Source organism: Balaenoptera borealis, assembly GCF_965194805.1.
Source record: "Balaenoptera borealis genome assembly, chromosome: 4".
NCBI lineage: Eukaryota > Metazoa > Chordata > Mammalia > Artiodactyla > Balaenopteridae > Balaenoptera > Balaenoptera borealis.
In genome coordinates, this window is record NC_138861.1 from 134,611,522 (window position 1) to 134,624,699 (window position 13,178).

The 13,178-nt window shown below is 40.6% G+C and overlaps 1 pseudogene across 1 annotated transcript; it reads left to right on the plus strand.

Moving 5' to 3' along the window:
* Positions 1–3,651: 3,651 nt before the first annotated feature.
* Positions 3,652–5,578, plus strand: LOC309628496 (monocarboxylate transporter 10 pseudogene; annotated as a pseudogene). The gene is made up of 2 exons: positions 3,652–3,833; positions 4,384–5,578. The product of its transcript is annotated as a monocarboxylate transporter 10 pseudogene (transcript).
* Positions 5,579–13,178: the final 7,600 nt, after the last annotated feature.

Consider the following 13,178-nt stretch of genomic DNA (forward strand, 5'->3'; position numbering starts at 1 on the left):
AAGAAAGAACCAAATTTCACCATGTTTTTTCATTGTTTTCTTTCTTGCTCTTAATATTTCTCATATTCCACAGCAGTAATTCTAAGTATCTGGGATGATCCCAAACCCCATTTAAATATCAGAGGAAAGCTATGGACCCTCTCTTTTATTTACTTATTTTTATTACATAGAAGACTATTTATTGATGTAGGAAAACATTCATTTTTAAAAAATGCATGTATAAGACAAGAAAACGATTACAAGTGTATATATGATCTCAGCTTTCCCCTCTCTCCACCTGCAAGAGAATTCTAACTCTGCCCAATAGGCTTCTTTTCTTTTCTTTCTTTTTTTCTTTTTTTGATGTACTATTTTATATGGCATATTGTATAGAATTATCTCCCTGGAAAGGCTCACTAGTGCTGGTAAGAGATCCAGCAGGCATATCTCCTAGGCTTTGTATGCCCCGATAGCTGGTCACATTGAAAAATTGCCTTTTGTTTCTTACTTTATGGTGGCAGCTCTTGGTGAAAAGGAGAGACATTTGCAGTAGCTGCTCACAATCCCCTCATTCCACAAGTAGCGAGTGCACTTGCTACTGGACCAGTTAGGTTAGGGTGGAGCTCCTGCTATTCTCAAGAAATTACCATATAGCTGCTCTATTTTACCTTCAAATCTTATATTTTTTTCCCCCAAAACTTTTGAGGGCTATCACAAGTCCTTATATCTTGATGCCTTTTCTAAGGTGTCAATTTCCTTTCACCTCCCCACCTTTGTTGGTGGCTAGCTCCTCCTCTCTCCAAGAGAGCACCGACATATCATCACATTCTAAAAGGGAAAAAGATTACCCTTACCCCATTTCTTAACCTGGTGCTTAAGTAAAAGCCATAAAAACTGGCCTAAATAGAAATCTTCATGAAACTCTACTGAGGGAATCACATCACGGTGATAATTAATTTCACATGTCATCTTGACTGACTCATGGGATGCCCACAGATTGAACATATATTTGTGCGTATCTGTGATGATGTTTCCAGAAGAGATTAGCATTTGAATTGGCGGGCTGAGCAAAGCAGATGGCCTTCCCCAATGTGAGTAGACATCATTCAAGCAGTTGAGGGTCCGAATGGAACAAAAAGGGAGAGGACAGCTTGAGCTGGACACTGGTCTTCTCCTGCCCTTAGACTGGGACTTGTACTGTTTGTGTTTCTGGTTCTCAAGCATTTGAACTCAGACTGGAATTTACACCTCCATCTTTCCTAGGCCTCCAATACAAATGAAAGATCTTGGGACTTCTCAGCTTCCATAATTATGTGAGCCAATTCCTTATAATAGATCAATCAATCTCTCTCTCTCTCTCTCTGTTTTGTTTTTCTGGAGAATACTGACTAAAAGAATCACTCCTAGAGTATGGCTGACTTAAGACCTATAAGCATATAATATTATTACTTATGTGTAACAGATTACTCTGTAGTTCCCTAGAGGCCCCCAAGCCATACTCATCATAACAACAACTGAGAAAGAATCTCCTTTGCTTGGAGACCATTGTTTCAGCTGTAGCTACAGTTGTAATCAGTATGCAAATCAGGCACTACAGGATGTTATCAGCTTTGAAAATCAAAAAATTAGATGCCTTTGAAATTTTTAGTAACTCTGATGCTGGACTTATTTTCTCGCAGACATTGTTATCTACAGCAGTAAGTTAACAGAAAATTATTATTATAAAAATCTTCTTGGAACTAATTTATTTAACTGAGTCTCCTACTTTTCTTGACTGTAAGAAGTCTGGTATGAGAAACAAAAGATATTCATATAATTCATGTTCATTGCCTCGTCTTCCTACATTAAGTAACCCTCAAATCATGAGAAAGCTATTTTGTGTCTACTCTCTTCTTTTAGCTTATTAGTAGAGGAATATTTGAAGTACACACAGGTTTTTGAAGTTGGTCTCTAGGTAAATATTCAAAGGCAAGTGCTGGCTTTTCTATTTGATTTCTGGCCAGATTTTATTACAAAATCTAAATGAATAACTTCTTGCTATTCTGCAAATATACACCATAGTTTCCTGTCTTTATGCATTCATTCACACCATTTTCTTTACTCATCATTCCCATTATCTTCTCTGCCTGTGCTGTCTATTTTCAAGCTATCTCAAACCTTTTCTGCTCCAAGATACTTCTCTTGGTTCTCTCAACCAAAGGGAACTTTCCTCTTTTAATCGTCATGATGCTGCATCAATTTAGCACATTCTACTTTGAATTATAGCTGTTTCATGCTTGTCATAGCCTCATTGCTAATCTGTAGGCTACCTGAGGCCTGACTCTTTGGGTTTATCTGAGCAGCATATGTCTATTGAACCACACATTCAAAAAATATTTGTTGAACTGATTTGAATTGTATGAATTCTAAATCAGATAATTTAAAACAATAATTACATGTCTTAAAAAAGAGATCCCACTTTCACTACGGGGTAGTGAAAAAAACACACCTTGGAGTAAGGCACATAAGATTGAAATTTTGGCTCTATAACTAACCACCTGTGTGATAAAAGACCAATTATTAAATTTCTCTAAGCTTCAGTTTCCTAATGTGTAAAATGTAAGTGGTAATACCTGCTTTTCAGGGCTCTTACCCCTGTTAGGTGCTAGTATGAGATAGTGTCAATCACCTGTCATTTGGCGTACAAAGTTCAGAAATTAGAACTATTATATACACTGATGTAAATGAAATCCAAAATAGGTTTAAGTCCAGTTCAGCTATTCTCTGTATGATTTAGAAAAGTGGAAATACTGAAAGTAAAGTCAATTATTTGATCCTTCAGCATGCATTACAGTATTTTTGTTTGAAAGCTATACAGTGATAAACATGGCATTAAGCACATTAAAATCAATACAAAGGGGAACTAGTTCATCAACTACTAGGTTAAAATAGTTAATGAACTAGTTCCCCTTTGTATTGATTTTAATGTGCTTAATGCCTTGAAATACAGGCATTTGTATTGTTCTTTAAGGCAAATGCATAGTCATTAAAGCAATACATCTACCTTTATTTTATATGCCGAAGAGGATTAATGAAAGCCATAAAGCTGAAGAGAAATACAAATTCTGCAAAACAAAAAGTACTGCTAGGATTTTTTCTTTACTCAGTTATTTCTGCGCTTTTGGAAGAGAAACACATTTGAATGTTACATTGCCTTCAGAGAGGAAAATGGCTATTATACAGAGAGAAAGTCAAGGTGAAGTACCCTAACAATTTTGGAGGAGAGCTAAAATTTTAAATCATTCCTGGTACTCACGATTGATTCTGCTGTTCTCAGAAGGATCCAAACGGGGTGATTTGGTTAGGCAGCTGAAAAAGAGTGGAGGTTACCTCTGTGAGCTCAAGAAATATTTTATTTTATTTGTTTTTTAGGAATCTATTTCCTAGAGCCCCAAAATTTATCTGGTTGGTAGTAGGGACTTCAAATTTTTTTTTTTGGCCACACCACGTGGCATGCAGGGTCCTAGTTCCCCGACCAGGGAGTGAATCTGCACCCCCTGCAGTGAAGCGTGGAGTCTTAACTACTGGATCACCAGGGAAGTCCCTTATCTTATACTCATTTTTTTTTTAGGAACTTAAGAAATATTTGTTGTGTGGATGAAAAATGTTGCCTACTGAAACTGCAAACAAACGATGCTGTGGCCATCCAGCCATCAGCCACTACCAGGCCCTGATGGTGAGCCCGGAATGAGCTCAGGATGGAGGCAAAAGGGCTGCCATCCAACAAGCCCTCGGCCACTGCAGCCACCCCCAACGGTGCGCCCTGAGGGGACTCAGGATGGAGAAGAACTGGATCCTGGCCTTAGATACCCAAGGTGTGCCTCAAAGGAATGATTTCAGTGAGCCCAGACTCTTGCATCTTCCTATACTCAGAAAAGCAAGAGCTAACTTAAAAAACTTGAGACACCTGGTTTTCTTTTATTAACAGTAATCTTTTATGTTCTGGTTATCTGGCTTTTGTTGCAAAACTCCTGTATAACCTGGCTCCTCTCTTACCTTTTCGGAGCCGTCCCTCAGAGCTTTATTGGAGGCTGTCTTCTGGGCTTAAGTCCTCAGAAAATTCGCCAAATAAAACATAATCCTCAACTTTCAAGTTGTACATTCTTTTTCAGTCAACAGTTGAATGGCTTGTTGAACAAATATTTGAAATATAAACACTACTCATAAAACTAAAAGTTACTTTGATTAAAATAACAGGTAGCTCTCTATATATTTAGTCTAGGTATTTTGCAAGGTATTAATAAAAATAAAAAAACAAAGAGTCGGTCTGGGGCTGGGACTGGGAGGCCTGAGGCCTGAGTGCTAGCGGGAGGGGGACCACCTGCCCACCGGGGGGCTCCCCGGCCCTCACGACGGCTTCTCTAGCGCAGCGGCCCAGCACGCAGGCTCCTCCCGGAGCCCGCCGGGAACTCGGCCCCGCCCACTCCCCTGGTGCCGGCCCAAGGAGGCCGCCTCGGCCACGGTGCCCGCCCAGGAGAGGCCCGCCACCGCGCGGGGAACAAGCGAGGCGCAGCCTGCAGGGCCCCCCTGCGCCCGCGGAGGTGGCCCCGCTGCCGGCCCTGGACCCTCGGAGGGCCCCGAGGCGGCGGCGGCGGCCGAGAACGTGGAGGTGGAGCTGGCGGGCCGCTGGGCGCCCGGTTCCCTGAGCCCCGTGAGGCCCCTGAGGGTGGCTCGGCGCCCAGAACGCCTGCGGGGTGCTCTTCACGTCCGTGCTGAAGACCTTCGGGTCCAAGGAGGATGACAAGATGGTTCTCAAGACAGCGTGGGTAAGTTCTCTCTCCATGGGGCTGATGCCCTTCTGCTGCCCATTAGCGTCTTCACAGACATGTTTGTTTGGCTGTCAGAAAACAGCCGTGGTGGGTGCTGTTGGATTCATGCCCCGTTCTTTTGTAAGCTCCACGGAGCCTCTGTACCTTACCTAGAGAATCACGTTTGCCTGTGGCTGCTCCTTTGCCTACCAGCCTTCATGGGTCATTTGGGGACACATTTCAAGAAGCGCCTGGGACTGGTGAGTGGCATTGTCACCGCTGGCAACAGTATCTTCGCAATTTTGCTGCCTTTCCTTCTAAGGATTCTGACTGACAGCGGGGGGGCCTCTTTTACACATTAAAGGGTCCTCTGTATCTTCATGTTTGTTCTCTTTCTGGCTGGTAAGTAAGATCTACCCCTTGCCTCCTATGCCAAAGATAAAGATGGTGGAACCAAAGGAGGCAACAGATTCTCCCTCTTTTCCAGGAGAAAGTTCAGTCCTCCTCCAATTTTTTTCAATTTTGCCATCTTCACTGTGACAGCCTATGCAGTGTGGACAGTTGGAATACCACTTTCACTTTTTGGATACTTTGTGCCTTAGGTTCACTTGAGTCTGCTGTTCTTTGATGGGGTCACCTCAGGGGTGGAGTGCTGCCTATTATCAGCCACTCTGGGCCAAGACCAAAGTCTTCTTTGCCTTGCAAGTTTCCCCTCTGTTCCCTCAGAACTAGAACAGAGGCAGTGTTGGACCATTGCCCCCACTCGAGCATACTGCACAGCCACAGACAGGAACCTGGAGGAAATGGGCTAATGTGAATGAGAGGACATCACATAACCTTTTTTCCAGCTTCTACATCTCCTCCTTTGGTCTCTAGTACATTGTGAATATGAGAAAATTGAATTGCTTTTCACAACCTGTGACAAGTAAAACATATACATAGGTTTTTTTGTTTGTTTATTTTGGCTGTGCCAGGTCTTAGTTGCAGCACACGGGATCTTCGTTGGGGGATGTTTAGTTGCAGCATGTGGACTCTTAGTTGTGGTAGGTGAGCTTCTTAGTTGCAGCATGCATGTTGGATCTAGTTCCCTGACCAGGGATCAAACTCGGGCCCCCTGCGTTGGGAGCCTGGAGTCTTACGCACTGGACCACCAGGGAAGTCCCCAGAACATATACATAGTTTTATGTTCAATTTTGTTTCCTACAATAAACATTAAGCATAGCAGAAGAAAACATGACAAATGTATAAATTTATAGCAAGAGTTATCTTGTATTTGATTAACAGCATAAGTACTATTATAGGAAAAAGGAAAAAAGCAAATTGTTTGAATTTTAGAGTTACATATAAACTCTCCGAGGCTCTGATGGATCATTAGTGTCCTGAGAAAACCATTAAGAGTTAGTGTATTGGAAATCTGTTCCTTCTCTCCTGTTTTTTTTTTTTTTTCCTTTCCAGCTATATCTGTAATGTTTTTCTTTCTTACTTTTTTTAAATTGAAGTATAGTTGATTTACAATATTGTATTAGTTTCTGGTGTACAACATAGTGATTCAATATTTTTATAACTTATATTCCATTTAAAGTTATTGTAGAATATTGGCTATATTCCCTGTGCTATGCAGTTTATCATTGTCACCTATTTATTTAATACATAACAGTTTGTGCCTCTTGATGCCCTTCCACCTGTCTTGCCCCTCTGCTTCCTCTCTCCCCACTGGTGACCACTGGTTAGTTCCCTATATCTATCTTTCTCCCTTGTTAATGTGTAAATTTCACCAGGTTTTTTGGTTTTCTTTTGTTTTTAAATGTCTCAGTTTTTTTTTTTTTTTTTAGAAGATTTATTTATTGATTGATTGATTGCTATGTTGGGTCTTCGTTTCTGTGCTAGGGCTTTCTCTAGTTGTGGCAAGCGGGGCCACTCTTCATCGCGGTGCGCGGGCCTCTCACTATCGTGGCCTTTCTTGTTGCGGAGCACAGGCTCCAGACGCGCAGGCTCAGTAGTTGTGGCTCACAGGTCTAGTTGCTCCGCGGCATGTGGGATCTTCCCAGACCAGGGCGCGAACCCGTGTTCCCTGCATTAGCAGGCAGATTCTCAACCACTGCGCCACCAGGGAAGCCCAATGTCTCAGTTTTTATTTGTTAAAATATAATGTACTTTTGAATGATCTCAAAATTCAACTGTAGGGGGACATTCAAGATGGCGGAGGAGTAAGAGGTGGAGATCACCTTCCTCCCCACAAATACATCAAAAATGCATCTACATGTGGAACAACTCCTACAGAACACCTACTGAACACTAACAAACAGAAGACCTCAGACTTCCCAAAAGGCAAGAAAATCCCCATGTACCTGGGTAGGGAAAAGAAAAAAGGAAAAACAGAGACAAAAGAATAGGGATGGGACCTGCACCTCTGGGAGGGAGCTGTGAAGGAGGAAAAGTTTCCACACACTAGGAAGCCCCTTCACTGGTGGAGATGGAGGGTGGGTGGGGAAGCTTCGGAGCCGCGGAGGAGAGCGCAGCCACAGGGGTGCAGAGGGCAAAGCGGAGAGATTCCTGCACAGAGGATCGGTGCCAACCAGCAGTCACCAGCCTGAGAGGCTTCTCTGCTCACCCGCCGGGATGGGCGGGGGCTGGGAGCTGAGGCTCGGGCTTCGGTCGGATCCAGGGAGAGGACTGGGGTTGGCTGTGTGAACACAGCCTGAAGGGGGCTAGTGTGCCACAGCTAGCCGGGAGGGAGTCCAGGGAAAAGTCTGGAACTGTCTAAGAGGCAAGGAACCATTGTTTCGGGTGCGCGAGGAGAGGGGATTCAGAGCACCGCCTAAACGAGCTCCAGAGATGGGCATGAGCCGTGGCTATGAGCGTGGACCCCAGAGACGGGCATGGGATGCTAAGGCTGCTACCACTGCCACCAAGAAGCCTGTATGCGAACACAGGTCACTATCCACACCTCCCCTCCCAGGAGCCTATGCAGCCCGCCACTGCCAGGGTCCCGTGATCCAGGGACAACTTATCCGGGAGAATGCACGGCGCGCCTGCGGCTGGTGCAACGTCACGCCGGCCTCTGCCGCCTCAGGCTCGCCCCGCATCCGTACCCCTCCCTCCCCCCAGCCTGAGTGAGCCAGAGCCCCCGAAGCAGCTGCTCCTTTAACCCCGTCGTGTCTGGGCAGGAACTGATGCCCTCAGGCGACCTACAGGCAGAGGCGGGTCCAAATCCAAAGCTGAACCCCAGGAGCTGTGCGAATAAAGAAGAGAAAGGGAAATCTCTCCCAGCAGTCTCAGCAGCAGTGGATTAAATCTCCACAGTCAACTTGATGTACCCTGCATCTGTGGAATACCTCAATAGACAATAGACAATGAATCATGCCAAAATTGAGGTGGTGGACTTTAGGAGCAAGTATAGACTTGGGGTTTGCTTTCTGCACCTAATTTGTTCCTGGCTTTATGTTTATCTTAGTTTAGTATTTAGACCTTATTATCATTGGTAGATTTGTTTACTGATTTGGTTGCTCTCTTCCTTTTATATATATATATATATATATATTTTTTTTTTTTTTTTTTTTTTCCTTTTTCTCTTTGTGTGAGTGTGTATGTGTATGCTTTTTTGTGTGATTTTGTGTGTATAGGTTGGCTTTTACCATTTGTCTGAGGGTTATGTCTGTCCGGTTTTTCTTTGTTTTTTTTTTTTTAGTATAGTTTTAAAGCTTGTTATCATTGGTGGATTTGTTTATTGGTTTGGTTACTCTCTTCTTTTTTCTATTACTTTTTAATTTTTTTATTTTAATAACTCTATTTTATTTATTTTCACATTCTTTCATTTTTTTTTTTTTTCTCTCCCTTTTCTTCTGAGCCGTGTGGCTGACAGGTTCTTGGTGCTCTGGCCAGTGTCAGGCCTGAGCCTCTGAGGTGGGAGACCCGACTTCAGGTCATCGGTCCACCAGAAATCTCTCGGCCGCTCGTAATATCAATGGGCGAGAGCTCTCCCAGAGATCTCCATCTCAACACTAAGACCCAGCTCCACTCAACAACCAGCAAGCTACAGTGCTGGACACCCCAAGCCAAACAACTAGCAAGACAGGAACACAACCCCACCCATTAGCAGAGAGGCTGCCTAAAATCATAATAGGTTCACAGACACCCCAAATCACACCACCGGACACGGTCCTGCCCACCAGAAAGACAAGATCCAGCCACATCCAGCAGAACACAGGCACAAGTCCCCTCCACCAGGAAGCCTACACAACCCACTGAAACAAACTTACCCACTGGAAGCAGACACCAAAAACAATGGGAACTACGAACCTACAGCTTGCGAAAAGGAGACCCCAAACACAGTAAGTTAAGCAAAATGAGAAGACAGAGAAACACACAGCAGATGAAGGAGCAAGGTAAAAACCCACCAGACCAAACAAATGAAGAGGAAATAGGCAGTCTACCTGAAAAATAATTCAGAGTAATGATAGTACAGATGATCCAAAATCTTGGAAATAGAATGAAGAAAATACAAGAAAGGTTTAACAAGGACCTGGAAGAACTAAAGAGCAAACAAACAATGATGAACAACACAATAAATGAAATTAAAAATTCTCTAGAAGGAATCAATAGCAGAATAACTGAGGCAGAACGGATAAGCGACCTGGAAGATAAAATAGTGAAAATAACTACCATAGTGCAGAATAAAGAAAAAAGAATGAAAAGAATTGAGGACAGTCTCAGAAACCTCTGGGACAACATTAAATGCACCAACATTCTAATCACATTGGTCGGAGAAGAAGAAGAGAAAAAGAAAGGGACTGAGAAAATATTTGAAGAGATTATAGTTGAAAACTTCCCTAATATGGGAAAGGAAATGGTCAATCAAGCCCAGGAAGTGCAGAGAGTCCCATACAGGAAAAATCCAAAGAGAAACACAGCAAGACACATGTTAATCAAACTATCAAAAAGTAAATACAAAGAAAAATATTAAAAGCAGCCAGGGAAAAGCAACAAATAACATGCAAAGGAAGTCCACGCACATATGGTCACCTCATCTTTGGTAAAGGAGGCAAGAATATACAATGGAGAAAAGACAGCCTCTTCAATAAGTGGTGCTGGGAAAACTGGACAGCTACATGTAAAAGAATGAAATTTGAACACTCCCTAACACCATACACAAAAATAAACTCAAAATGGATTAAAGACCTAAATGTAAGGCCAGACACTATGGAAGTCTAGAGGAAAACATAGGCAGAACACTCTATGACATAAATCACAGCAAGATCCTTTCTAACCCACCTCCTATAGAAATGGAAATAAAAACAAAAATAAATGGGACCTAATGAAACTTAAAAGCTTTTGCTCAGCAAAGGAAACCATAAACAAGATGAAAGACCACCCTCAGAATGGGAGAAAATATTTGCAAATGAAGCAACTGACAAAGGATTAACCTCCAAAGTTTACAAGCAGCTCATGCAGCTCAGTATCAAAAAAAAAAAAAAAAAAATTGAATCCAAAAATGGGCAGAAGCCCTAAATAGACATTTCTCCAAAGAAGATATTCAGATTGCCAACAAACACATGAAAGAATGCACAACATCCCTAGTCATTAGAGAAATGCACATCAAAACTACAATGAGGTATCACCTCACACCGGGCAGAAGGGCCATCATCAAAAAGTTTACAAACAATAAATGCTATAGAGGGTGTTGAGTAAAGGGAACCCTCTTGCACTGTTGGTGGGAATGTAAATTGATACAGCCACTATGGAGAACAGTATGTGGGTTCCTTAAAAAACTAAAAATAGAACTACCATATGACCCAGCAGTCCCACTATTGGCCATATACCCTGAGAAAACCATAATTCAAAAGGAGTCATGTACCAGAATGTTCATTGCAGCTCTATTTACAATAGCCAGGACATGGAAGCAACCTAAGTGTCCATCGACAGGTGAATGCATAAAGAAGATGTGGCACATATATACAGTGGAATATTACTCAACCATAAAAAGAAACAAAATTGAGTTATTTGTAGTGATGTGGATGGACCTAGAGACTGTTATATGGAGTGAAGTAAGTCAGAAAGAGAAAACAAATACTGTATGCTAACACATATATAGAATCTAAAAAAAAGAAAAGAAAAATGGTTGTGAAGAACCTAGGGGCAGGACAGGAATAAAGATGCAGACGTAGAGAATGGACTTGTGGACACAGGGAGGGGGAAGGGGAAGCTGGGACGAAGTGAGATAGTGGCATGGACATATATGCACTACCAAATGTAAAATTGGTAGCTAGTGGGAAGCAGCTGCATAGCACAGGGAGATCAGCTTGGTGCTTTGTGTATACCTAGAGGGGTGGGATAGGGAAGGTGGGAGGGAGATGCAAGAGGAGAGGATATGGGGTTATATGTATACGTATAGCTGATTCACTTTGTTATACAGCAGAAACTAATACCATTGTAAAGGAATTATACTCCAATAAAGATGTTAAAAATAAAAAATTCAAGTGTAATATGAATATTTGCTTATTCCTCAAATCCTTGGATTAATATCAAATTAAAGTTTGTACAAGTTTGAGGAGCCTAATTTAGCTTATAAGGGTCTTATTATTTTTATATCAAGTAAATTGTTATGATAGATGGGAAAAAACAAAATAAATATTAAACTGCTTATAAATGATACAATTAATTAAAAAAATCTATTTCTGTTTTGGGCTGTGCAGCTATTTGTTGTTTGCTTTTAATTTGGTTGTATTGATAAGGACTGACTCATCGAAAGTAGCTATTAGTTATACAGCAGACCACTCCTAAGAAACTTAGCCTATCCTGCACCATAGTTTGGTTCAGAGCTGTGTGTGACCTGATTTTAATCTGCATTATCATTTGTGAGTGACCATGGTAACAATTGTATTATGTACTTATACAACTGTCTTATTTCTTAGTGTCTCCATATTTAGTCTTCAACAGTTTATGCTCAAATATTTAAAAATTCTTTTTCTTTCCTCAAGGAATTAACAAAACAAAACAATTTTCTGAGATGGCCTTTAGGATTTGAAAAACATATTCTTGTTGCTTTTGTTTTTCAGGATGGATTTTTCTGTCAGCACAAATAATCACCAGTGTTTTGTTTTTAATGTTATAATTTAATAATTTGTCTAAAGTTATTTAGCAGTGAACAGCTATAATCTATTGCCTCTGATATGTTCTAGATTTTTCATCTTTGGTCCTCTTCTCTTTGATGTTCACTGAGCATTGTGGAGTTATTTGATATCAGTTAAAAGTTGTACAAATAAAATATTAATAGACTATATATATATGTTTGTATATGTATATGCTGAAAAACATGACAGCCACTTTAAATTGGCTTGGGTTATTATGTGAATCATATTAGACTAGTCCACAGTTTGGATAGAAATACTTAAATTGTAATAGCATTCTTTCTGAAACTAGGTATATTTCCCAAGGTAACCTATAATAGTAAAATCTCTATAAGGTGCCTGATATCCAAATTTCCAAATGATAAAAGGTGGCTTTATTCAAAGGGGATTGCTGATAGTTAATTCTGCAGTTGTCCCTTTCTTTGATTTGTACCTCATTATTCATGTAAATTACTATCTTCTTAATTTGCTCTTTATTCTCATCTACATTTAAATTGGACACGGGAGAAATTAGGACAGCAACATCTGGCTTTAAGGAAATAGAAATAGTTATATAACTAAATGTCATCATCAATCAGACTGCATTTTGTTCTATTACACATACTATTTGAAACAGTCACACCAGATATACCAAACAGAAGGAACAGCACCAAAAAACAAATTAGTCCACTCTACAAATAATTAGAAACATAAATCCAACAGTCCTATCGTATTCACTTCAGTTATATTCTGGCTGACTGAGAATTTAGAATACAAATTTATAATTGTATGAAACATCTCAAATATTTTTTCCTTTTCCTTTTATAAGATATAGGAATAATACAGATACATGACAAAAACATGGCTCAAATGATAAGAAAGTCTCAAAATGAAAATCTCTTCCTCTAGCCTAAGAGGATAGTTGTTCTTCCTAGAAAATAACACTGTCAATTTCCAGTGTTTTTTGAAGTTACTTTTTTTAAAAATTGAAGTGTAGCGTATTAGTTTTGGGTGAACAACATAGTGATTCAATTTTTTTTGGATTGATTCAATATTTTTATAGATTATACTCCATTTAAAGTTATTTTAAAATAATGGCTATCCCTGTGCTGTACAGTATATCTTTAGAGCTTATTTATTTTTACATAATAGTTTGTACCTCTTAATCCCCTACCTTTATCTTACCCCTTCCCCCTCCCTCTCCCCACTGGTAACCATTAGTTTTTTCTTTTTTCTATATTTGTAAGTCTGTGTTTTGTTACATTTATTCATTTATTTTTCAGATTCTATATAAAAGTTATAACAT